Source organism: Cyrtonyx montezumae, unplaced genomic scaffold (genome assembly GCF_038088225.1).
Source record: "Cyrtonyx montezumae isolate F1298 unplaced genomic scaffold, pur_monq_1.0 scaffold_4, whole genome shotgun sequence".
Taxonomy (NCBI): domain Eukaryota; kingdom Metazoa; phylum Chordata; class Aves; order Galliformes; family Odontophoridae; genus Cyrtonyx; species Cyrtonyx montezumae.
In genome coordinates, this window is record NW_027072045.1 from 25,995,076 (window position 1) to 26,019,777 (window position 24,702).

General features: G+C 38.8%; 1 long non-coding RNA gene across 1 annotated transcript in view; it reads left to right on the plus strand.

Annotated features, from left to right (window-relative positions):
* Window positions 1–11,235: 11,235 nt before the first annotated feature.
* The window catches only part of LOC136055161 (uncharacterized), a 250,563-nt gene continuing 237,096 nt past the window's right edge, over window positions 11,236–24,702 (plus strand). Inside the window, exons 1-2 of the long non-coding RNA XR_010622812.1 lie at window positions 11,236–11,321; window positions 23,538–23,735. This is a non-coding gene — a long non-coding RNA (uncharacterized LOC136055161). The remainder of the gene's footprint in view (window positions 11,322–23,537; window positions 23,736–24,702) is intronic.

Sequence of the window (24,702 nt, forward strand, 5' to 3'; positions counted from 1 at the left end):
TTCAGGCAATTTGCATCTATGCTGCCTTCAGAAAGGCTACACATGTCTAGTCAAGAGACAAACTTTTGCCATATTTTTACAATTTGATCTTTTATCTGTAGTGAAAATATTTTTCTTTAGAGGAAGAGATTATTGCATTTCAACCAAAACGTTATCACAGTGCTGCAGAAATGATTGACACTTTGCAGTATCAGTCCTTGCAGCTTACCGAAGTCAAAATTCAAATGCTCCTTTGATCCGAATGCTTCTTTTTGGGTTTGTATAAACACATGCAAATGGACCTTCTTCCTTTTCACAAAACATACGTTTTCCTTTCTCATTCAGGAACATTCTTCTTTCAAGGAAGCCTTTAGAAATCTTGCATCAAATGCCTTGTTTTCATTGTAAGTAAAATTTTATCTGAGACACTATAATGACAACAGAATAAGTTAAATCAAGTGTTTTTATTGTGTTCCTTACCTTCTCTTTTTGAGGATTTTCAATGGTTCCCTCTATGATAACTCGCTAAGTCTTCGGGAAACCAGGTCCATGTGCTTTTACATTCCCTAAGGAAGTTATCCTACCTCGAGCTGAGAGGGATGGCTAAGCAGAAACGGTTCTGCATAGCTGGTGCCCTTTTCTTAACCCACAATAGCAGTCTGCCTCTGGAAGGAGAGCATATCTCGTTTCATCCTCGAAGTTTGAGATTCTTCTCTTTTTCTGTCCTTAAGCTTCCCAAAACTCACTGGTCAGCTCCCTTTCATTCTAACTGCTGATTATTCAACTATATGTCCTTGCTGGGGAGATACATAGACTATCAAAGGGCCTGGTATAGTTCTATGTTTTGCAGTGACCAAGTCCACCACTTTTAGAACCATTTTAGAACCATAGAATTAATGACCATATATCTTCTACCTACACATAGGTACGTGGCTATGTTATAAAATCAGCACCCATTAAAGGCTGGTTGCTAAGCAGGAGACCCAATACATAATTAATCAGAGTGCAGTGTGCCCGCATAGCGTCTTTTATTTAGTCTCCAAGCCTTCTGTCACCCACAGATATTTGGCATGTAGACCAGAGCTGTAGGCTGAAGTTCTTTCTTTCAAAAACACGTGTAGCAAACCCTGAAAAGTCATTTTCTCAGAAGTTTTAGATGTGAATGGCACAGTGGCTTATAAACTACAATTATCATTCTTAAGATATGCATCAAGGAATTTGTGTTCTCTACATGTGCTGTAATAACTAGGTAGGACAGTGAGCAGATGCGAGGCATTGCAGGGAAGAAGGACAGCAGCATAGGAATTGAAGAGGCTGTTTAGCAGCTTGCCAGCATCCTCTTGAATGACCAGCAGTGTGGCAGTCGTGGGTTAGTCAGGGTTTCAGATCATGGATCTTCAGCCTGGTTTGTATCTTCAGCAAGTCCCGGGCAGCACACAGATGCCTCTGTTATGGAGTGTACGTGCCTAGCAAGAAGTCAGTCTTCCTGCTGTGTCCCAGCTGATGAAGGGCGCAGAGGTAAGTTGGCAGCAGGATGGGAGGGCTGTGCTTCTCCTTGCAGCTGGAAGGGAGCAGCTCCTTCATGCAAGGGCTTGTGCACCTCAGCAGGGCATGTGGGGACAGGCTGGACCATTTAAAAAAAAGAAATGGGTGGTATGGAAACACCAACTCTGAACTGCCATGTATGTCCTTCACACCATGCTGATAATGCTGAGGCCAACTAACAAATACATTTAAAATTTTATTTTAATGCTGTTGTCACAGCTACAACTTATGGTGTACATCCATATGTGTGCTACCTACCTATGACCTAAATCTTTTTACCTTCCACATAATTAATGAAATGTCTGAGTACAAAGTCAAGTCATATTACTGAAGTTACAAATGTTGTTATTAACATGTTATCTAATTTGCATAATGAAATCAGATGGCTTTAGAATATTTAAGCATTTTTATTTTAGATGTAATTGTCATCGTGTCTTTAATTATTAACTAAAAAAATGTTACAAGAATAATATGTATGAACTTCTTGGAGTGATTGATTTAAATATAAAAGCCAGAGCAAATTAAATGCCTTGAACTGATGTGATCTGGCACCAGTGGAGGACAATAATGGTTTTAAAACTCATTTTTTTTTTTTTTAGCCGTAAGCTTATTTCTAGAGCTGATGTTAAAGTAGGAAATAAAAGTTTAAAGTATAAGATAGATATGCCCTGTTAGATTCATGCAAGTTCACCACATGCAGATGACTGAGTGATCTCGAAAACAGTGTAGGAAGCGTGTAATTTTTACTTAAACGTGGTTTAACAACCCAGCTGGGGCTAAGAATTGGACTTAGTCTGAAAATTTAGATATTCTAAAAGGAACTTTTTCATGTAGATGTGATAATCAAATAAGGAAGTATTTGTTTTAATGTACAGCAATTTGTATTCAATTTTCAGCTATAAGACATTGGGGTACGTGTATATTTTTGCACACTCTGTGGTCTGCTTTATAATGTTACCCCCTGAATGTAACATCTTTTAAAAATTCCTTCTAGCTCTAAATGTAGTGCAGCAGATCTACTGAGGTCTGACCCCTCAGAAAGTCGCAGATAATTTATAGACAAAATTGTCCTGCCTTTGTCTGGAGCACCTTCCAAAAGACATTGAAAGAACACAATTAAAAACCTGTTGACCCCACTGGAATTACAGCAAAACTTCATCTCAGTAATGCTTTTGGAGGCTCGGCTCCTGGATCAGCACTGGCTTGGATGAACTGCTCTGTTTATAACTAAGCTTCTTACGGTACTGTGGAAATGGATTTAAGTAAATGTTGCAAACAAGGACTCTCAGACTTTGACAGGAAAGGATTTGAAGAAAACAGCATTGGCTTGAGAGGAATACCCTACCAAAACCTACTCACACAAAGACCTACAGCAGAGGCTGTAATTACAGTTTTGGAGTGCGTATACTTGCATTGCTAAGGGCCTGGTATCTGAACGGAATAAAAAGGTGTGGGCAAAATGCTGAGGTGAAGAATGCTTGCAGCAAACAACAAATTCTGCAGTTCTTTAATTAGGAGAATAGTATCCAGTGGTAGTCTAAATCTGCTGATGTAAAGCTGACTTACCATACCTCATTGTCTTCATCTGTTGTATTCTCGGGTAAACGTGTCTCCAGTAGGTGCATCATAGGCCCTGCACAGTCTAAACTGCCAGATTTAATTTCCTGTGCTTTGCTATCGGGTCTCACGGCATTACTTGTGTGTTCCGTGGCTGAAAATATCACCCTGAATCATGTTTTTCTCTTCTCCTTCTAGCAAATGTTTTGCTGCCTTTGGAGGAATTTTAGGTTGGCAACTCTGCAAAGAGAGGGAAGTTTTCATGTGCATTGAGGTTCAGGATGGAAGAGTGTTGCAGCGACCTTCTGAGAATCTGCAGCTACTGCAGAGAAAGCTGCAAAGGCAAGCAGAGAGCAGACCCAGCCAACCTTCCCAGCTACTGAAGAAGCAAACTTCCTAAGGAGTACAGAAAAAAAGCCATGCAAGCCAGGAGGCAGAGCTATTAAACCTGTGAAGCAAGAACACATCTTGATAAAGAAATCAGTTCTAAAGCAGCTTTCATTCAGAGCCCCAGTCACTCTGAGGGTAAGATGTACCTCTCGCTTTTCTGATCTACTTAAGCAGCAGAGAGCCAGCGTGCACTCTCAATGGGCGCAGATGACTGTTGTATCTGGTTTGGACTAAAAGCTTCGTTTGGAGCTGAGAAATACTTGTCAGTGAAAGTTTTTATTAAAATTGCTAACTTTCCTTAAAGGTCATGTCTCAGTATAAAAATACTTAGTGAAACTGGTGCATTCCCAAGAAAAATCTTTCAAGAAAAGTTCTTGTTCAGCTCTACTTCTGTTCTGTACAGCGTAGGAGGGTGTTTTTTTCAAGATAAGCATTTTTATATTCCAAGCTGGTGAAATTAATAGTCCTTTGACTGTTGTACCTTAAGGTTTCTTCAGTTTTTACAGGTAGCTATTTTAGAAGCTCAAAATCCATTAAATATGGATGGAACAGCTGCTACAGTGAATGTACCCCTTGATGCAAGCAGCATAAAACCTGAGGAGGTCTGGAAACTTGAAAGTTACCTTAGTTTGAGGTGTTGCAGACCCAGTGGGAGAACCCCACTCAGGTGCTGTTAACAGCCTGTTCCAAAAAAAAACAGTCCATGAAGTGAGACTTTTAGAAAGTGTTCAGGCATATGTTTTCAAAGGCAAAAATAAGAAAGGGAGATTGAACTTTGCATTTGCTTACGGTGAAGAAAAGAAAAACTGTTATTAGCAAAGATCTGGGCTGGAACTGGAATGTAATGCTCTCGGCTGCATTTTCTTACCCAACAGTGCTTCAGAAGTCAGCAGTCACAGTGTGTGGAACGCAGCTCTCAAAACGTTCCTTTCTCCACTCAGAATATGTTACTGGGATTGAAGACAATTAAGTATAAGCAAAATGCAGAAACAATTGGGTCACAAAGTGTCTGCCTTTTAATACTTGTTTATATGAACTGGAACATTCCTCTACTTGTAAGGCTAATATCTTTTACGACCTGTTTTGGATGGGTGTCCCTGCCTATGGCAGGGCATTGGAACTAGGTAAGCTTAAGGTCCCTCCCAACCTAAACCATTCTATGACTTTAGGATACTTGCCTTTAACTACATCTTGCTGACTCCAGTGCATTTTATAAATTGTACTGAAAGCAAAACCAAGGAAGAAATGGATATCAATAACGATACAAAGTGACATTGATCATTGCTTTTATCTTTCCTTTTCCTCTAAAATGGCATCTCATACAATGTGGATATAGGTGGGTGGTCTTCACGTGAATCGCCATCAACATTTTCAACTGCAGTGGCTCAGTGTTTCTCACTAGGTACAGACTGGCTTGCATTAGTAACTAGAGAATGACATTAGCTCCACTGGACAAGGACCATTTTCCCAGAGTTGTTTTTGCTTTAAGACGCACACACACAAGTATTTCTGCATTTTTTTTTTTAAAGCAGCAACAAGATTACTATTGAACGGTCATTATTTCCTCATAGAATTAAGAGAAAAGAGGAAAGAAAATAATGACATCATGGAAAGGCTGCTGTGGAAACAAGGAAATGAACAGTCACAAATGTCTTTGAGGTGATCGGTCAAGAAACTTAGATTGGTTATAATTAACATACGAGATATTCAAAGGAACGTAGGGGCACATTCTTATCTTTGTTTATTTTTTCTTCCTTGGAAAAGTTTAAGATTAATACAGTATCTGCTTTGTTAGAAGCATACATTTTCTATAGATCTGTAGATGGCTTTATGCCAAGGAAGCAAAACTGCTGAAGAAAATAATTCTTTAATTGGGAAGAAGTAAAGAAGAACATAAAAGTAGTTGTGGTTGCAAGGATATACTGGATTGAAGAAAACAGTTTTCTTGCTGCTCACAGTGTGTACTCTGCAAAGAGGTATTGATCTGCGTGTTCAAGTACATCAGCAAATGTGCAAGGAGTGCCTCGTGAAAAAAATGTTGTCTGTACTGGTGTATCTGCTCTCTGCAGTTTGTTGAATGGGATGCCTAGTAGCAGAAAATGTTACTGTGGCTCCCAAGGATGTGATGCTGTATAGTGATGTTATGTGTTGGCAAAGCTGAAGTCCGTATTAGGAGTTCCATCAAGGTACATCATGTGTTCCTTTTTTTAAACCTTGGCTGGTGTGCCATAGCAAGATCACCAGTACATGGTAGAAGGACAAAGGCAGGCTATTCATAATGCCTCTGCTCAAGCAGTGCCACCTGGGAACTGCAAGCATGAGTTCTAGTGTGGCAGGATTTATGGCTCGTTACACACTCTATTATTGTTTTGTGCTTTTTCTTTTGCAGAGCATAGTTGTCGCTGAATTTGATGTCAAATTTATATTTTGTATCTTGGTCTTGCTGTGTTTTGAAGTATTTTCAAAGGTGTGATGAAGGATGTAGGGATGTAATAGAACTGTCCTGTGGGAATCTCACTCCCAGGAAAGGACAGTACGGAGGCATGAAGGAGGGAGACTGCTATTTCCCCGCAGAATACCTTCATTCTTCAGTTGTATTTTTAAGGGTATCTGTGGACAGATAAGTCTGACAGATAATTAACATGTTGTTATGTGCCCTAGAATGTCAAAAAAAAAATAAAAGGAAGGTGCAGGTTGATATTAGCATCGTTGATACCGTTCTTCGAAGGAGGGAGATTCTTATTACTACTCCCAGGGGCGTTTTCCTCAGAGGCTGAGAATAAAGGATGGCTCCAGGCAGACAGCTGGCTTCCTCAAACACAATGGGCAAAATACAAGTCAAACTGGGATGCATTTTGCCTTATACAATTAGGAAAGATGATGTTAGAAAGGAGAAGCATTAATGGAATTCAGAGTTTCGAGGTGGATGTTTTCGAGGCAGTTGTTAAACGCCTGCACACCAATCCTCTACTTGTAGTCCTTTGCACAAGACTCTTGCTGCACAGACGTTGTTTTGGTAATGAGATGAGACTTATTACGAGACTGAAATTAATTTCTCTTTGTTAAATTTATCTGTGTAGAGCAGTTATAAAATTGCTTACAGCAATCAAGATCCTGGTAGCTTGCCAGCTTTTTAACAGATAAGCAGTTTTGAAATAATTATTTTTCAATAGTGTCATTGAAGTTGAGAACATTTTTGTTCCTCCTACTCCTTCTGCTTTCTTTTTAATTAAATATGGGGGGGGGGGGGGGGGGGTTAAACGTATTTCTAAAAATGTGTAATGAGCAGGCTGTGAATACCAAGTATGAATATTGTACTTATTCTTCCTTTCAAGCATTCCCATGAGACATTGCAAGACTTAGTGCAACTTCTGTACTTTTCTGTTTTATACAATAACTTTTTGGTGGTATTTAAGGTATTATAATATACCAATATTGCTATTAAATAAATCTCTTTGTGCGTGATGTAAAAATACTTGCACGCACCTTTGTATTTAGCTATAAAAGGACATCTGTGCTATAAAGTTATGCAGAAACTGAAATTATGGAAAACTAATTAATAGACACGTTAAAATGCATTTCACACCTTTGATCAAGATGACTGTGCCTAAATTCAGCTGTACTGTGCAAATAGAAGGGGAAGTACGGAGCATATTTATCTCCCTTGGGGGTTATCTGATTTTTTTAGTAGCACCTGGACCCAGCTGCAGTGTGGGGTGCACAGGGCTCAGTGAGCACAGGGGCTGCAGGCTGCGTGCTCAGGGCAGTGCTGTGGGGCTGACTCCATTTCCTCCTGGCAGATGTCAGCAAGTCTGGAAAGGTCTTGCAATGCCTCCCTGCGTGGGATGTTCCCCCAGAAAGGGCAGGGCACGACTACGCACATGGCAGTGGAAGGGCAGAGCTCGCTGATGCTCTTGGGGAGGCAGAGAGTGGGTTCTGCAATGGGCAGAAAGGAGGATGGAAAAGAAAAGAGACTGATTAAGATATTTAAGATATCGTGTGCCAGAAGACCTGCAGTACACGTTGTCCAGACCAGCAGGAGGTGTGAGTGGACTGCAAATCACTTGTTTGGATTTATGAGAGTGTAGTCACTGCAAATTAAACCTTGCTCCAATCTACAGGCTGTTACTTCTTGAGTTCAGTGACACACCTACTATATTTCTTACTTCTTTTTTTTTTCTCTTCTGCACGAGGAGAATTATTGATAAGTTAAAAAAGTAACCTGGGTAGCCTGTCATTATCTAAACCTACAGGCTTTCTGAAATATATCCTTAACGTCACGAACAAAAGATTTTTATGAGAGGAACAGAACTGTGGGAAATGGATAATACTGATCAATGGAACTGGGTAGGAATTAAATGAATTTATTATCTTTGTTCACTTTTTCCCTTCAGAATGATTTTGGTACATTTGCAATGCAGTAGCTTTCAGAAGCAGTGACAAAGCACGATAGCTAACAGAATGTTAATAGAAAGAAACATGATTTAGGTATTTTATTATGGATGCAAATATATGGAAGCACCTATTCTTTGTCTTTTTCATTTCTCTTACAGAGACATCAGTGACAGCCTTCTCTACGTAACTGCCCTAGATCTCTTTGTGAGATATCTTTGTGAATCCCTCACCGTATTATCAAAAATCAACATTTTTCAACCCTGTGAAGACACAGATGTGCCAAAAATATTAAAAGGACCAGAGAAGCCAGAGCAGGCACCAGTCAGCCTGCAGTGGCTTTTGACCACTTTTAAACAGATTGGTAAGTTTACTGATTTATTCAACTGCTGGATTAAAGCCATTAGCAGACAGGGGTCCCTAAGACTATATGCATGTGTGTGCATCTTATTCTCCCTTTGTGCTCCCCAAACTAAACAATCAGATCTGCACTATGTCCTTTAAAAAAAAACACCCTTAACCTAAAATAGAAAATCCAGAGCAGCGGATTAGAAACTTCAAAGCAATTTTTTTCATTTTTTTTCCTGTATTCAGGTCTGCCTTTGGGATTTAGTTGTCATTGCGTACTGGCCATAATAGAATTCGTACATCTCCATTTTTTCCAAGGGGAATTAACCTGCATTGAGATGATCCTGCCAGTTCCAAATAGCTATGTGGTCAGATGAGAACACATCTTTCCCACTGCCTCTCTTTGGTCCCCCTGTTGCTAGTCTCAGCAGATACCCATTGTAGTGAAACGCCTGAAAGTAAGCCGAGGGCTGGCTCTTAATGCATTTTGTTTATAAAGATGCAGTTTTTGGGCATCTGATCCAGGATCTTCTAACTTTACAGCTGACATGAAGCTATGGTCTCCTTGCTACGGCAAAAAATATGAAAGAAGAGGGAGGAAGTGCAGGTAGGTGATGAGAAATGTTCTGAGAAGTCATTGCCTACTGCATGTTGCCTACTGCATGGCTTCTCAGAAGTTGTGAGGGAGTGGTGCTAGGAGTGCAAGATGCCTTTCTCTTGAGAGCAAGTGGGGGAGGAAAAGTATCACTGTGAAGATGCAGGTCATGGAGAGAGTTTGTGTATTCTCACAGGGACATCTGTGAGAAGTGGGTGGATGGGTTTGTTAAGCACTCAGTAGGACTTGAGACTCAAGAAATGTGGCACGAGAAAGGCCAGCACAGGAAACTAAGTTAGCTAGGGTAGACCTAAGCAGGTAACTATGGTGATGGTAGTTTTTATGTTACCTGAGTAAGTTGGGATGCGGATATTGCCTGCTGGAAATTTCCAGGAACATGAGAGAAGTTTTAAGGTGGCCAGCACAGCAGAGTAGGACTACCACTGAAATCTCCTCTTGGCTTCAGCAGGGGTTGCTAACTGGCAATGTGCAACATGAGAGAAACTGTGCATGGGTCACCTGGAGGGCTTGCAACAGCCTCCAATCCCTGTGTGCTTCTAGTCGCCTTGGCTTGGGAAGTCAGCAGGAGTGCTAAGGCTATGAGATATGCTGTTTCTGGCAGGCTGTATCTCTTTGTTGATCACTTCATTAGCCAGAGCAATAAAAACAAGCAGGAAAGCAGACGTAAGCAGTTAGGCTTTGGCCTGACCATAAGACTTTCTGAGCTGTAAGAATAATTTCAGAAGAGCAGACTAAGGGAAATATTTTGCTTAATAAGTTACAGCATCTCATCAGCCACATATCATACACCACACAATTTTATGAACTGTTGCACTTTGACTGGATACAAATGGATTGTAACTGATAAGCCATAAAAAAATAATAGTTACTTTTAAGATTTCTAATGGAATAAAAAACATTGCAGTAATGAAAAAGTTGACATTTTAAAGATTGATAAAACAACAGAATAATGTATTAGCAGAACAGCTATGTGTATTGCAGTAGAACAGACCTATCATCAGAAGATAGCAAATGTAACAGGATGAAGGTAATCAAAAACCCAGGAAATTGAAATTAGAAGCTTGTGACTCTATAAGAGATTGAATGAAGAAATGATTATCTGAAACTACCTGAAAACTAGTACTTGCAGATTTGCGTTTCCAGATGCTATCAGTCTGGTCGTTGTATGACGCTGCTCAAAATTGTCTACTGCAGGCTTACATGGTGAGAGCAAAGATCTGAACCTGTGCTCTTTTATTGAGATTTGCTGTGTAATGTATTTAATTGGCTGTTTTCCATTCAAGTTAAATTGAAGTTTTATAAACCTCAAAGTAATTTCATTTCCATGAATTCCATCTTCCTTTGCCCCGTGGAAAGGGTGTAACCATTTGCTTGTGACAGAAAGTATCAAAGGGGAAGTCAAATAATGCATGGTCTAATCAATATCCGTAAGTGAATGTCATTGAGTAATTGAACTGCATCCTCCAAGGGATTTTTCATTGCAACCTGTTACCATAATGAGTGGTCAGCACAGCAGAACTGGTCTAGACAGAAGATAAAGGCCTCTGGTAAAAAATAAGCCTTTTCCAAATGTAAATTCAGGAAATACTGGAACCGATCACTATTTTTGTCCTTATTTAAATGCAGCTTTCTTTCTAAATCTGCACCAATATTTCCTTAATTTAAGAAATGCAATAAACACTGGAATTACTGATAACGTTATGTAACTGTACCATGGCTAGTTATCTCTATGCCCCTCTATTATTTTTGAGAACTCGTTTACTGAAGTCATCAATAAAATTCCATTAATAATTAAATACTTAATTTTCTTTAAGGAGAAAAAAAATAAGATCAACACAATTTTCTTAAGTAATTTGTGATTATAAATTGAATGATGTTTAAAATCAATGTTAATAAATAATGTATAGCATTCTTTTTCAGTCACCCTATAAATATAAAGCTGATTAAAGAAAACAGAAAACATATTAAGGGCAATATATCTTTAGGCAGTTCTAAGATTTCTGTGTGTATGTTCCAACTTACATGAAATTGATTTCACACTGCCACTGGTAAAGGAAGCTTTGCATCAACAACCAAACATACACTCAAGCAGGTGAACATCTAACTATAACCTTCCCCTGGCTCAGTTGTTTCTTAAGGGCCCTCTTGCCAGGGTCTGTCTGACCCTCCCTTGCCTTGAGCACAGTCCCGCACAGCTTTGCAGGATAAGAACCCACATTTCACAACTATTCTTTTGAGCAGCTCCTTCTACATTCTGTATATCCCACAGAGCACTCTTGCTGTTCAGAAGCAGTCTGTGTGCCTGTCCCAGGCAAGGGCACTTGGCATAACTGAGACAGGAAATGTGCTGCCGCATTCCTGTTGGTGGGTTGTGGCTGAAAGGGAAAGAAACTGGGAGCAGGTGGAGGGGGAAATTCTGATGCTATGGTATGCAGCTAAGTGAAGTTCTGCAATCTTCGCAGTCCCTGAAGTCTGCATCACGAAGGTTATAAAGGTAAAAATCCTCAGCTGACTAAAATAAGGACAGATCAATTACAATTTAATGGTTCAGAATTTTGCCTTCAGGGGTCTCAAGTAACTTTTAGTTGTTGCTGTATGCCTAACAGATTGTGTGAATTTGATCAGTACTGCTTTTTGATGTGCCTGCTGAGACTGAGGTGCTCAGCTCTGGGGGTCTGTTTTCAGCTGTGCCAGTCGGTAGTTTGTTAGGGGCTGGGAGAGCATCATTTCTGAACCAGTGAAGGTGAATGAAGTGTGGAGCGATGCCTCATGGATGAAGAGGGAGTTTATGTTTTGGGTACGGTGATCCAAAAGATGAGGGATGGTGAAGTGTTAAAATCAGGTCTGAAACGATCAGTAGTATTGAGAGCTGCTAAACAATGCAGTATTCAGGCAGGGCAATAGATTGTATAAGGTAATGACCAGATTTACAGACTTAGAAAGTGGTAAAGAAGAAAAATGCAGTTAGGTTAAAAGCAAGCAATAAGTTCCTGGACAGGTATGAACATACCTTCTGAACAAGAGAGAATGAGACTGGGAACACTGCAATGAGAGCCTGCTATAAAATCAGTCTCCCTGACTTGGAAACCTTCTGGAAGTGACATCAAGATTAATTATGTGAATGCTCTGGGCTGTTTTGTGAAGAAGTTCCAGCTCAAGTTGTAAAACACTCACTCCAGAAATCATTTTAGTCACGAAGTGCCCCAAACTCTTGCCCACTTGTCAATTTTTGGAAGTGCCACACAGTGCTGTGTGTGTCACTCAGGTGATCATGTAGGGATTTGCCTGTGAAGTGCATTAACTGAAAAGAAGACTGTGCAGACAAAAGAGTGTGTACAGAGAGACACCAAAGTGAAAACCAGTGGGCGTGGTGATCAGTGTTTTCACAATATGCTTGTAAAATGAAGTAGGGTAGATTCACACCCCTTGCAGGGCTAATGATGGATTCCATTCCTGTTCTCCAAATTTTGAATATCAGTTTTTTCTTGAACAACATCTTGAGAAGGTGAACATATGAGAACTAACATCCTTATGCCTTTATTGGAAGCTCAAAAGATGTTGTCAGTATTCTGAAGAGGAGCAGCATACAGTATAAAATAATAATAATAATAAAAAAGCAGTTACAGAATGACTCAAATGTCACTGAAAGTAAGCAAGGTGAGCAAAGCCACAGATAAATTGTTCATAGCAGGCAGTGTGTAGCTCAAGCTGAGAGAAGTCAGTCTTGTAACCAGTGCAGAGAGATTATTTAGATTAGCGACAAAGCTCTCTGCTGGAGATTGGGTTTGGTGAGCCTTCACTTTGGTGAGCCAGAGAGTAGTAGTGTCTAATAGTGCACAGGTAGGAGTCAAACAAGCAAGTGAAGCTTTTAGATGTGTAATTACTAATTACATCACTTTCAATCTTGAAATTTCTCAGCTTCTCCACAAAGATGTCAGTAGGAGGGTTACAGCAAGAATACTGTCTGAAGTAGTGCACTTTTGTGGTTTCGTTTTCAAAGCATAAAGCTAAAACAAAATTTGTCTTCCCTGGCGTTATGCTTCCTTCACTTCCCATTTACATGTGACAACAATGGCCTCAAATCTCAAGTGCTCTGAGCATGTCTAAGTAACTCATTCTTTAATTTTGTTTGCTTCTTTCACATTGTTTTGATGACCTGCATTTCTTTCAAGGGGAAGAAGGAAAAAAAATACACATTGTTACCAAACACAGCAGAGATGGAAATTCACAGAGGAATGCCAAGGGAAATTTTCAAAGAAGAGGGCAGGAATACTCATTCTTTGCATCTCTGAAAGATCAACTCTGTTAATTTACAAAGGCTTTTATTACCTGATGACTATTGATAATAAGGTTATTACAGTGAGATAATGTTATGCTATGAGTCACCTCCTCCAAAGAGAAGTGGGGAGGAAGCACATTTTCACATCAGCTGTCCTGTAGGCAAACCAAAAGTTATGACATCCTGAAATTTGTCTTCTATAGACATAAGAAGGAGAGTACATACAAATCTTACATCATGGCAGTGACTTATTGCAGAACAGTATTTAGTCTGTGGGGAACTGCAGTTCTGAAGGACTTTCTGTGTCCAGCTGTCATCTCACTGAGGGTATCAACACTTCTGTCCTTTAAGGATGCTCTAGAAGAAAGGCATATTTCCAGAGGAAATGAGGCTTTAGTCTATATGACCTCGTGCATGCTTTTTGCTGACACAATCTTTGTCTCCCTCTGGTCTTACTTACAAAATACTCCTCTGCAGTAGTTAGGCTATCATTGCAAGCTAACAGAGGAGAAAGAGAAATAAGATTAATAGCACCCCTGGCAGAGCTCCTGTTTCCTCACTTAGTACAAATACTAGGAGAATCAGGAGAACCTATATTGGTTCTCTCAGATTCTAACATTATGGGTAGCAAAGTAATCATGGACATTTCAGTTGCCTCAGAAGTATGCTGCTATGCTCCTTCCAGCAGCTATTTGCTTTGTTCCTTCCTGCCCACGTTCGGTTCTGCAGCATCAGCTCCTTTGAAGTGGATTGCATGACCAAATGGAAAAGCATATTCTCTTCCCCAAACAGACACTGGTAGAAGTTCACTGAAATTAAGGAGTTCTAGGTAGATTTGGGCTGCATTTAAAACAAAAACAATAACAACAAAGAAAAAAACATGGCCAGCAGGGTGAGGGAGGCGAGACTTTACCTGGAATACAGAGTCCAAACGTGGAGTCCTCAGTACAGGAGAGCTATAGATCCGTTGGAGTGCACCCAGGAGAGGGCTGTGGCTGTGAAAATGATCCAAGGGATGGAACACCTCCCCTAGGAGGACAGGTTGAGAGATCTGGGATTGATCAGCCTGGAGAAGAGAATGCTTCGACGTGTCCTGATAGCGGCCTGTCAGTATCTAAAAGGAGCTACAGGAAAGAAGGGGACAATCTTTAGTAGGGTCTGTTGTCATAGAACAAGGGGGAATGGTTTCAGACTTGAAGAGGGTACATTTAGGTTAGATAGAGGGAAAAAATCATTTACAGTGAGAGTGGTGAGGAACTGGCACAGGTTGCTTAGGGATGTGATGGATGCCCTGTCCCTGGAGACTTTCAAGGTGAGGCTGCATAGGGCCCTGAGCTACCTGATCTAGCTGTGGTATTCCTGTTTGGTGCACGGGAGTTGGACTAGATGGTCTTCAGAAGTCCTGTCCAACTCTAAGGATTCTGTGATTCTGGTTCCTCAAATTTATTTCCTGCTCAGTTCTTCATATTTGAACTTCTTTCCACTGACAGTTCATCTCTGAACTTCTACATCCTGCCAGCAAAACCAGTTAGTCTAAACATGAATTAAGGTGGGTAAACAGTAAGGCTTGCAAATCTTTCTTTTACAAGATAGACATGAAAGGGCACAAGTACCTTTTTCACTTTAGCGAGACATCTTCAAAGTAGTATTTATGAAATTTATTTTTAATATATATATATTATAGCATTATAAATATTATATCTATAAAATCTGTGAATTTTCTTTAGAGTGTGGGATTTTTTGTTTATTCTAGAGTGATCTGTAGTCCAGAGAGGGATTTATTGTTCAGCTGCAGAAAACAGCAGCCACAAACTCATGTGAGTGTCAAAAGACAATCAGATATTAAAGGCAATGTCACAGTGTCTTAGAAAATTGCAACATATGGAATTCTCCCTGACTTGAGATTTAGTTAATAGCTGAATATTTCTTTTCGTGAAAAATTAGGGAGGGAAGAATCCCATCCCTGTTGCACACAATGGTGTATATGGGGATAGCTTCTGCTGAGATTTTCACTGAGTGTATTGCTATGCTTAACTGAGATACCTCACTGCAGTATCAGTCAAAGGAATACACTTTGATTTCTAATCTCTGCATGAAAAGAAAGGTATTGTTGTCTTAGTACCTGAGTGATGTACCTTAGTACCTTAGTACCTGAGATGCCTGAGGTGAGCTAGCTGGATTCTGATATGGTCCTGTGACTCTTTTCAGCTAAGAGTAAGTTGTATTTTTAACAAAGGGGTGGATCTGTAACAAGACTGACAAGTTTGAAAAAATGTTTATACAGATTATTGTGAAGAATAAAAGGCTTTATGGTATCTAATGATTCATCATTTAGAGGATTTTCACTTGGAACTTCAAATTAAATTTTTCCTCCTTTTTTATATTACATAGGTTAACATAGCTCACTTCAAATTAGACTGAATTTCAGGTGAAATAGCCTCTACTTCTGAACCTTTACTGTCTTTTCTTATATGAAATCAACAAATTCCAAAATCTGTGATTTTACTTAAGCAAAGAGGAAATTATTTAACAGTTAGACTCTGTTTTATGCTGATGTTCCAGAGTAGGTCTTGTGTATTTTTATTTAAAGGCATGAACTAGGAAATAACCCACAATGATGTAGCAACTAGCCTGTGAAACATGGATGGATGAAATGGCTTCAGGGAGCTAAGCAGCTGGCAAGAGGATCTTTGGGTTACAGTATTATATTTCTTGAACGTAAGAACTGGGGGCTATCACACACAGTTTAGGAAGTCCTACAAAACTAGAATCGCTGGCTAGTGAATCTCTAAGAGACTTGGCAAAGAACAGGTGTTCAAAGCAGGCTGTCACTTGCTCTGTGTTCCTGTGAAGCAGTCACATGTTATTAAATGGTTTAAAGCTGCATTTGCTGAAGGCAAGGAAAAGTAAAATTAGAAGTTGCTTAAAATGACATTTCAGACAACTAAAACATTTTCTTCTAAGGACTCAGTCTGTTTTACCTTCCCATTTTACTTTCTCTAGACTGAACATAGTTGAAATGTCTCATGGCATAAGTAAAGCTCACTTGTTCCTCAAAGGGACAAGCTTCTTCGGAACTAAGAGAAATTCTGAAATAATGTGATACAGGTATGACTAATATATGCTATTAAAATCTGATTTCTTTGGGGGAATAAGGTTCAGTGTGAACTGTAGAATAAGTGCGTACAACTTAAAAGCCTGTAATGAGAAATTGAAACGAAGTTTCATATCATTCGACAGTGAAAGCTTGCAAAAGATTTTGTCTTCTTAAGATGGATCCCAAAAATAAAATTAAAATCTCATTTAAAATAGTAGAACATTGCAGCAGGAAGGCATATGAATGCAAGATTGACAATAATAAGAAAGATTCCTGAAAGCAATGACAGATACAGTTTTATGGAAAAAATGTATTAGCACGTAATGCTAGGTAATCTATATGATATGTGACTAGTCTTATAAAACCACTGAGAGGGGACAGCAAAATTATATCAAATTATATAAAATTCCCTTGTGTGTCACGCTTTAAAAACTGAAGCCAAATATGGGAATCAGGCAATAGTTTTACCAGATACTGTTTAAGAAATGGCAGGAGGAATGCTGTGTTCATTAAAATTACCCAAACCATTCATTCTCCCATATGCTGTGCATTGTGGACATCTGATCTTGCTATTCATTCAGTACTGCTTGATTTCTGTCATTGCTTAATAAAACAACTTTCAAAAACCTTACCAAATGCAAACTAGGTTGTTACCAGTGTATTTTGCAGTAATGTGGGTAACAGTGAGCTTTCCCTGAGCAAACCTGGCCAACCCCATCATCTTTTCTGTGTGAGTGGAGTCCCTCTAGGGTCGCTTGTTGAGGAGGAGGAAGTTGAAAGCAGAAAGTAGCCTTGCAATCACAGGCACTGGTTTTCACAGGGTACTCCAACCACCCTGATATTTTCTGGAAAAGCAACGCTGCCAGCATGCATAGTCCAGGAAGTTCCTGCAAGGTGGCTAAGATAATTTGCTGACAAAGGTGACAGAGGAGACAATGAGGGGAGGTGTATTTCAGGACAAAGTGCAAAGAAAGACTGCTTGGGCATATGCAGACTGTTGGATGCAGTGACCAAGCAATAATGGTGTTTGGAATCTTATATGGAAGAAGCAAAGTAATAGGTTCAGGTATATCCCAGACAGCATCGCTGTTTGCCTCTTCCCAAGGCACTGCGCTGTAGAATGAGCGGCACGTACTGTGTCAGGCAAATCAATTTTTGCTGTGTGTTAGGCACAAAGTTCAGGCTTTAAAATACTTTGTCCAGTTATCAATATGCCATAGGTTAAATTGTGTACATTTTTGGTTGGACTGGATGATCTTGTCTTCTTCAACCTTGGTGATTCTGTGTTTCTTTTACCTCAGTACCTGTATTAGTGATTAGGTGTTTATGTAGTCATGAATTAAAATTAAGAGAAAATTTTCCAAGTTAAGATGGTTTTGCCACTTTTGGCATATGCTATTAGATGGTTAAAATCCCACAGGAAATAATTATATCTCAACATTTAAATAAAACTTAAATTAATAGCACTTGCGTTTAACACTTGCTTTGGAGAAGCATTGTGGTTTATTGATATTCAAGCAAGTGCACCAAATGTGCTAGCCTTACTTTAAATTAATATCTGATACAGTCATGAGAAGTGGTTATTAAAATGGGCTTGTCTTTAGTATTAATTATGATTTGCTCTCAACTCTTCTCTGAATGCCTCTGATAGAAAAAAAAAAATAAAAATCTTCCTCCAGACCAGATTGTGCCTTTTGTCAGGTTAACTAAAATACCATGTCTGCTATATATGAAGAGTTAGGCAAATAATTAATTTATCCCTTATTTGACTAAGCTAAGAAAAGTTAAGCCAGAACCATCTACTGAAGTTTTGTGGAAAACTTTGATAACGATTTAGGGAAGCCACTAGATCCAATTCAGATGCTTTTGTTGGTTTGTACCTTGCAGTCAAGCCTTTTCTGCCTTCTGGGGGATCATTGTGGACCAAAATTATCTTTTGTAGTATAGGAAGAATGAGAGCAAAAATCTCATCCCAAGCAGTGTATTGGCATTTGCTAGCCCTATTGTATTCAGCAGTGATATTCGCATTCATTTTGTTTGGAGTCCAATGTAAGATGTGTGCCTTTCCTCTCCCTTGTTAGTAGAGAACTCAGCACTCTACAGCACGAGAGGCTTTGACTGGAAATATTTTTAAAAGGTAACACAAGGAAATGAATTTGCTCTCCAAGAATGATAGGCACTATGCTAGCTATGCAATCCCAGAGCAACAGATACTTCTGCATGGTGGGACTTCACAAAGGCTGGTCTTGCAGATTTATTGTTCTGTCTCTGTAAGATGATTCTCCAAAAAAGGCAAATGATGCATTATAATTTACTTTCCATTTCATTTTCTAAAAGCCTTAAGTACCATAATTTATTATCAGTATTTCATGGAAGAAGCTGGGAGGTTAATGTAGAAAAATATGATAGAAGTTTGAACTTCTTTTATCTCCACAAAGACTAAAAAAAAAGAAACAAGACAAATGGCTCATGCTTGCTTAAGTTCTCGTTTTAACCTTTGAAATGCTGACAAACTTTATTAATCAAACTTCTTTCAGAGAAGCTCATGTTTTCAGAGGGCAGAACAGCCCTGGGGTTGGGTGACAGAATGGAGGATAAATGAACGGTCTTGTAAATTTTGATCAAGTTTCTTTATAGTTCCAAGACTGAGAAGAAAGTACCATAAACTACTAATCCATGCTATGAACTTGTGAAAGCCTGAAATACTTCCCCAATAACTGGGGCTCTATCTGAAGATGTTGCCGTGCACTCAGGAATGACTTAAGGGAAGCTCTCATAACTCAACCAGCTGTTAGCTGAAAACACAGCTTAACTGCGAGTAGCTTGGTAACCCCTTCATCAGGACTAGCACTAGCTGATATGTTACGTGAGCTGCCCTCCCTTTCCCGTGTCTAATGAATAATGGAAATAGTGTTTTTTACTAATGCTTACTGTTCAGTGAATGGCAGAATGATGTGTGACCTGAATAAATGTTTAAGTATATTAGTGTCTGTGAAATCTTCCCCTTGCTGTAAAATGCATTTCAGAATATGTAAGGCAATTCAGAAGGGTAAAAGCGGTGAACTGGAATTGTTCCAGATTATATACTGTAGTTTACTCAGCCTCTTCTTTCATTTAAAAGCTAAATAAATTTTGATGAATAATGACATATTCATACAATCGAAATTGAATTTGTCTTTGTGAAATGTCAGCTAGGCCATATAAACCGATCCTAAAATCAGTTAAAAAAAAATCAACTGTGCAATTGTGTGTGGTGATCTGGATGCACAAGATTAAAGAAAGCAGCAATTGGAATAAGATCAGCATAGCAGACCATAAATCTCTTAAGTTAATGCCACAAGAAGGATGAGGAATGGGCACTTTTCAAAACAGGGAACCATGTGGGAATTAAACTTTTCAAATATTGAAAATAAGGTAGAGTCAGTTGTCTCATCTACTCTAAACCCTAACTAGAAATTTTGTTCAAGATAGGCTATTTCTGATAGAGATTCAATCCTTGCTAAACTTAAAGCTGTATTTAACCTAGGCAGTGAACTTTGGTGCCGATACTTTTTTGGTTTTGACACTTCTGCCACTGTAAATGATTGCCCCCCCCCCTTTTAGAGTTTGTGCAAGATATTTCTGATTAATTGATTTTAAAACCTCTTCCTGTGCATCTTTTATCTCCAAATGGTTGATGTATTGTCTTTCAAAGCCATCTCTCCCCATTCTTGCCTTTCTCATGGGGACAGGTAGAAAGTGAATGAAGATAGTACTAACCATTTTCCCTGTATTAATCCAACTAATTATTTTTTCCTGTGTATCAAGTTTACTTTGCTTAAACCCTCCATTTTCTGAATGCTACTCAAAATAGCAGAAACTATTTCCTCTAAATTGTGCATTTCTTAATGTTGTTTTTACCCATCGTCGTAATGCCTGTTTTTGTATGGATTTTATGTGTTTGAGATGCACAGTGAAAGCACAGCTGCTAATTTGTTCTGGCAATTTGGCTGGAAATTGCCAGGTACTGAGCACTCCCAGACGTTTTAATGGAAAGTTTCAGCTGGACTGTCTCAGGGGTGTGTTTATTTTGTTTAAACTGGTTCAGTCATTTCTCATCATTTCTAAAGCTTTCAGCTTGTTACTTTTTCAACTGTATATTCACAACCACATCTCTCTCTCATTCATATTTTTATGAATATGTACTTAATTGTCAGATTTTAAATTACAATGCAATTATCTGCAATTAATGGTATCTTTAAGAAGCAGGAAAATCAACTTGAGATGTATTTTGTTTTTATTTGATTTCAGTTTATGGCTTTGTCTCGACTTGTTAGTAACCACAGGAAGAGATCCAGTGATCCACCCTCTGCAGTTGCCATCAGTTTGCTGTTTCTGGGCAAAACTCTCTGAAGTATTAGATTGTCTAGCAACCAACAGGCAACACGAAACACTGCCCAGTCATGGTGGCCACTCCTCATATCATCTGTAGTTAGGTCAGAAGGCTGAACTGTTTCACAACAAAACTATTTCAGTTTGCCTCCAAGCATATCTCCTGACAGTGGACAGATACCACAGTCACACTGCTCTAGACACATGTGCAGCAGAAAATTCATTTGCAAGGGCACCAATGCTTCTAGCACTAGCAGAGGTGCCTATTAATGACTGCAGCATTTTTATGCATTTAGCAACCAAATAAAAAGGGTTCTGTCAAATGTTTTGGAGCACATTGTTTGTCACAAAGAACATCTACATACATGGAAGGCGTTAGGAAGTGTATGGAGTTATTTTAATGCTTCAAGTGTTTGTATTTCTGCATATTTTAGAAGTATACGTGTCAAGATGATGTATGTTGCAACTTTTGGTACCTATTAGGTGTATGTGAAAAAAGGTGTCAAACACTGGGGTGGAGTCCAGACTGTCAGAGATTGCACACAGAGAGGGAAATGTGCAGATGGGTTTCAGAACAAGAAACTCTAAAAGCAAAGTAATCCAGAGTTAGGCAGCTGGCAGACTGGACAGCATATTAATTAGTTTCCGCATCCATGGGAGCTATATCTCTGTCTGTGTGAGTCAGTTCAGGCTGCTGTGTGGAAAGCAGAGTCAGGACATGTGAAATTTGCCATACACAGGTTGCAGAAATGGTCATTCAGCAATGCCCAGACTTCATCTTGCAGTGCACAAAGGTTCAGTTACAGGGCATGAGATTTACAGTGTGCCTAAGAGTGATATTTTCTTTGCAAAAGGAGAATTTGAATGTCAGACTTCAGAGACTTTGACAAAAAATGTAAAGTTTTTGACAGGCTCTCAAAGGAGCAGAGCTAAGGAGGTGTACAAATAAGCTATGCACAGGCTGCTCCAAAAGTAATGCCTCCTGATTTATTCTGTTGGTCTATGACATTGGAGGTGGATGTTGATGGTTTGGCAGAAGGGTTTGAACATTCCTGACAATATTTCATTGCATTTTGATGCTGTGTGACAGAATGGCATCTAACATGGAAGTCAGAATCAGGGACATGTGTCAGGGAAATGCTTCTTTTGAAGCAATGCAACTTCTTTTTTTGAAGAATTTGGTGGGGATGTAAGATAGAACTGAATTCACCTGTGAACTCTAACAAGTATATCTATGTGAGATTGTACAGTACCTTAACACTGCAAATACTCTATAATTTGATGGGATGGAGGCAGTTTCACCAGCTGACAAAAATCACTGCCATTTTACCAGAAAGCAGCAAAGGACTCCAACAGAGAGATGTGACATTTATATCTGTTTCTGCATTACAGTGTGGATAAAAGATATTCTTATCTCACTACAACAGAAAAGACAAGATTTGAATGTTTTGGAAATCATTTAAGGCAATCCTTGTCCTGAGCTACCCTCAGAGATGTAGATGTTGTTTGTAAGTGTTTTTCCATACAGAGTCTTTTTTTCTTAATGAGAGAGGAGTGGAAGAATTCCTACAGTCCTATAGGGAGTTAGCCTGTGCTTTTTGAACCCTAAAATAGATCTCTCATTTACTTTCTTCTTTCTGGAATAGAAGCAGACATCGCGGTCAGTATGGCCCACTATCATTCTTAGTCTTGTCTTGAAGAATTTGTTCCAATGTAAATCTGATTAGGGCGTAATTCTCATCTCATGATCTGGTTGCCTCATCTGTCAAGGATATGGTATTTTTTTTAATTCATTTATCTGTTGAATCAAAATCTGCCTTTTTAGATTTTTTTTAACTTGTGCCTCTCCAAAAATAAATGATAAATTTTGTTCAGATTTTTAAACTCTCCTAGTTTCAAAATTTGAACAAAATTTATCATTTATTTTCCCAGACTTTCAAGAAAATAAAATGGAAAGAGTAGTGAGACTGCAAAAATCTACCTATAAGCCACTTTGATTCTGTTTATCTGTTTGCAGTGAAGGATCTGCACAGTCTTTGAGTTTTAGACAGACTACCTATCCTTCTTATGTTCCTCTGCAACTCAGAACAGTGATGTAAATGTATACTTCTGTTTTCTTTCATGGGTTCACTGGGATCAAGAAGTTAAGCAGTATGTGTTTCTGAATCTTATCCATGTCTGTGTAGGGAGAGACTTAATATTCTTTATTTATGAACATAGAAGTAAATTGAGAAATAGCCCTATCAGAATGTCTTGAATTTTTTTTTGTATGCTTAAATTGTATTTTGTCTGTTTTTATGTATTTATTCTCTAAATGATGTGATTCTCTTCATGAAGTAATGTACGTTACCAAGAAATAGAAACTTCCTTATATATTTCCTTGTTTCCTGACTAATCCTAGTTAATATTCCCACAGACACTAAACAAATCTAAACTCAGACATTCTTGCCAGAAGTCATATACAGCAAATCCATAGACCTGGTCCAAGGGAAATAGTTATGCGTTACACTATTGAATACTGATAGCTCTGTGTTTACAAAACAAAATTAATAGCAAGCTGAACAAATAGATGTCCTAGAAGTTTTTTGCTGGAAAATGGATGTTACATTAAATGGACTAGCTATAAAAGCCAATAAAACCGTGAAATATGAAGTATTGCTACTAGAAGATATTGTGCTTTCTGACTTATTTCAGGTTCTCAGACTTAATAATTTGGCAGTGTGGTAAACCTACTTTAATCTCTGGAAGAAACCAGTTTTTGTAAATTCAATTTATAATGCAAAGAGAACTACTTTCTATATATCTTGAAAATAGATTTAAAAATTAATTAATATGGAGGCCAGCTAATGAATAAAGACATTTTACCCCCTCAGCAAGAGAAGATTAAAGATAAGTACACAGAAGTAGTGCTTATAGTTTACCTGATTTTTTTGACTTGTTTTTGTTTTCCCCGTTGTTTTCAGATATCAGTAACCTAAGACCTGCAATTTACAGAGCAAAGGGAATGACAGGATGAATCAATGAGAGCAGAGGTTTAATGAACGTTAACTGTTGTCACTGAAGCAGCTGCTAGAAAATTCACGATTACCAGAAAACTTCCTGCTTCCAGAAGGGGACAGACATTTCAACAATCAGTTTCTGGCTGTTGGTCTCAGCTTTGGGTAAGTGAATATTTTAGTGAGCCATAGTAGTGAAGCTTGTTCATTGAAACTGCTAAAAGCTGGATGCTGCATACAGGTAAGGCAGAAGGCCAAAGGCATGATCGTTTTGAAATAGAGAGGTCTAGTCTCTCTCTGGCAATTTTTAATGCTGTTTAGATGATAAGGTGGTATGTTAAGTTATTGCATCATTAAGATGATGTGTTACTGATAATTCAGTTCTTTAACAGCAAAATAATTATGTGATATAGAGGTTATCTGTCATGCAGGCTGTACAAATATACAAAAAGAGGAAGGAGTACATCTTAAACGTCTGCTGGAACACTGACATCACATTTAAAGTAATGTGTAAAGTAATGGGGAGTAATATTTGGTCTGTGCATTGCTACATGTGAACTTGCCCAACTAGAGAGTTTTGTCACATGTAGAACCAGGCAGTGCAATATGAACTGGCGTATTCTTGTAAGATATAGGTGATGAGAGTGACAATTTGGTTTGAAAGCATTTGTATTTCTACCACCATAAAAGCTCTCTGCTTTTCTTAAATGCATCTGAAATACTGCATGGCATTTACTCTTCTTCCAAATTAATTATTCAGCTTCCCTACCATTTCTTACCATTTTTCACCCTACCATCTCTTAGCATTATTTTATATGGGGAAGAATGTGAGCCTGAGGTTGGCCCAGATGGGCTGACTGGGCTAGGTGAGCCATAACAGAACAATGGGCTGTCTCTGTGTACAGTTCCAGCTCTATACCACAGTTCTAGGTTTTGTTTTTCACACTGTGTCCCATGCCCTGGCAGATCTGCATATGTAAAGATGTCAAGAAAGTCTATTTTGTAGCTTACACAGAATGGTTAAGGTTTGAAGGGTCTTCTGGAGGTGATCTGCTCCAACCCCATTGCTCAAACAAGGAGGAAAGTTTAATTTTACATCAGAGTGCCACCAAAGTTACAAGTGAACTTCACT